This window comes from Microtus oregoni, unplaced genomic scaffold (genome assembly GCF_018167655.1).
Source record: "Microtus oregoni isolate MIOR12 unplaced genomic scaffold, Mior012 000020F_ref0000438, whole genome shotgun sequence".
In the NCBI taxonomy this organism is placed as follows: domain Eukaryota; kingdom Metazoa; phylum Chordata; class Mammalia; order Rodentia; family Cricetidae; genus Microtus; species Microtus oregoni.
The window spans coordinates 640433-643267 of record NW_024543079.1 but is presented as its reverse complement, the minus strand read 5'-3'; the positions used below and the strand labels follow the sequence as shown (position 1 = coordinate 643267).

At 44.0% G+C, this 2835-nt stretch overlaps 1 non-coding gene across 1 annotated transcript; it reads left to right on the top strand.

Annotated features, from left to right (window-relative positions):
• The first annotated feature begins 1590 nt into the window (after nt 1–1590).
• Nucleotides 1591–1663, top strand: Trnak-cuu. The gene has a single exon. It is a non-coding gene; the product is annotated as a tRNA-Lys (tRNA).
• Nucleotides 1664–2835: the final 1172 nt, after the last annotated feature.

Here is a 2835-nt window from a genome sequence, read left to right as displayed (position 1 = left end):
TTTTTCTTAACAACACAGTTCAAGTGATGCTTAAAATAATAAATTTGCCATTGTTAAATCATCCTTTAATTGTTATAGAATTTAGAGTATTGTCATTTTTGATCAATATATAAAGCTTTAGTTAATATCCTTGTACGTACGTGTGTGCTGCTCTGATAACTTCTTTCGGATAAATTACCAGAAGGGAGTGATTTATTATTTTTTGTTGTATATTCAGAGGATGTGAATGATTGTAAGCCTCTCACTTATCTCAAACTTGGTTTCAAATAAAGAATAAATTGTTTTATACTTTCAATCGTCATAGAAGATATCAGCTTTTAGTAGTGTGTACTATGCCTTAGTCATTTTAATTTTTCTTCTACACCAAACCGTTCTACATTGAAGGAATTTCCTATTTGGGGGCAGAGGGTTTTCTTCCCAAGAAGCAGTTAGAACTCCCGCAGGCACCCAGCTCTGTGTTGCCTTGAAGCCGGCATATTGCCATGCTGTCCTAGTGGACTGCCCAGGTATGTCTAGACCCTGAGTGAAGAGCAGGCTTCGGGGATGCCTCCCTGGCAGCTGTGGGGCTCAGAAATGGAGATCCAGATCCTGAAGCTGTGTCAGCATGGGACTAATACTTACAGCATAGGGAGCGCCATGAACCACGTACACTGACTCGGCCCTGGGCCACTTCTGCATGTCACCTGGAGTAGTGTATGCAGCTGCTTGCCCTAGACTTGCCTGCTTCTTTCCCACAAAGGCTGCGCATGACCCAATAACACAATAATAAATTACCTTCTTGCTATAATCAACCCAAATATGTCAGCATGGTCTGCAGAGAGACTCCTAGTGTTTACACACGCTCTCTCCCACCCTCTCTGTCCATCTGCTGGGTGGAAATCTGACACTTCTTTGTTTCTGTGGTTGCTACTGAATATCAGAATGTTTTCACACATGTCCGGATTGACTAGATCTTCTATGTACTTCCCTCTCCAGAGAAGATGCTCTTGTTTCTCTACAGAAGATGAAGTCAGAGGCTCTCAGCAAGAGCAAGCAAGTTGACATGAGGGAGGTCATGGCTCTTGGGATGAAGTGTCATTTCCCTTCTTTTTGTCTACTCTCCTGTCCTTTTCACCTGGATCATAGGTGACATTTTATGTGTAAGTTGCATATGCTACACAATTTCCTAAAGACTTCCCATGCATGGTGGGCCTTAAACTACAAAAATCCAAGAGTCAGCCCGGCAACAAATGAGGAAAGCAATTTATAGCAAGACCACCAATTCACCAAAGGCCACCTCCCTAGAAAGAAGGGGAATTGGAACGGTGACCCAGGCTGGCTAATTCCAGAGATGTAGCTTATAAGTTATTTCTGTATTGAGTCAACATTTCTAAATACTACAAAACCGTAATTACAATGATTATGTAAACAGATGTGCCAAATTGTTAATGAACCCCTACCAACTCCCCTGTCTGTTACAGAGCATGGTTGTTTGGGGGCAGTGGTCCCCAACCTTTCTAATGCTGCAACCTTTTAATACCTCATGTTGTTGTGTCCCATAACTGTAGTAATAAGGGCGGAGGGGCTGCGTTCCCAGAACCCCGGCCGCCTGCCCGGCTAGCTCAGTCGGTAGAGCATGAGACTCTTAATCTCAGGGTCGTGGGTTCGAGCCCCACGTTGGGCGCCAAAATGTAACAGCGTAAACGAATGCAGACAGATTGTAAAAAAATATATATCTATAGCTTTAATGTAGAAATAGACTTACAGAACCACCGTTCCCGCGGATACCAGGAAAGCAGAAGCTACGGCTGGGAGCACGCTTGCCAAATTTATAGACAGACATTAGCCCGAGGCGAACACGCCCCCCAAGGGGCGGGACTTATCCCTACACACAACCATATAGTTATTCCATTGCTATTTCATAACCGTAATTGTGCTGCTGTTAAGAATTGTCATTTAACTATCTGGTATGCAGCCACCTCCCAAAGGGGTTATGACCTATAGGTTGAGAAGCACTGTAGGAGTCTACGAGCCGAGCATGTCACATTCTATATTTCAGTCAAGTTCAAGGTTTTGGGGAGATTCCTGCTATAACTTATTAAAATGAGTCAGGAGGAAACACTGGGGAAGGGCTCGTTCATTCATGGTGGGTTTCGTTGACTGATGTCAGTGCCAGCGCTGGCTGCAACTCCACTCCTGTTTCTCCAAGTGCTAATAGCGAGATTCGGTCCCCACAACCCTATTACTGGTGGCAGTGGAATATAATCAGGCAGAACCTGCAGGATAAGTCAAAAGATTAAATTAAGTTGGGATTTGAATCCCCACTAAACAAGAATCAAACAAAGATTAGATTTCTGGACCCTGGTCTCAGAATGGCTTTCAAGGGCTTCTCTCAAACAACAACAAAAATATATCATTATTCACTTCGACCATGACCATGGGCATGTTAAAGGAAATGCGGACAGAGAGAGATGAGGGAGGCCAAGGACCGACCCACAACGGAGTTGAGTTCTGCATCCCAAGAGTGCGCTGGCTTCCCAGAGCTTATTTGTTTCCTGACCTGTTCAGGAGAAGGCCGGCATCAGATTCAAACCCAGAAACACAGAAACTGTAGCATCTGAGAGATCCACCACGCGGCTCGGCTCTTGGCCTGTCCGCATGAAAGTGAAGTTAGCGCGAGGCTTGCTTGGGTTTGGAAAAAAAAATCACTGACAAAAATTTCAAGAAAGTTTCCATTTGGGTAAGAGTTGGTGGTCAAGATGGGTTGTGGGGAGAACGTTTCTCATCCTTGGGTTTTTCTTCATCTATTTTCTGTTTTTGTTGATGGATTTCTGTTCCTAAGTAAAATACACATCA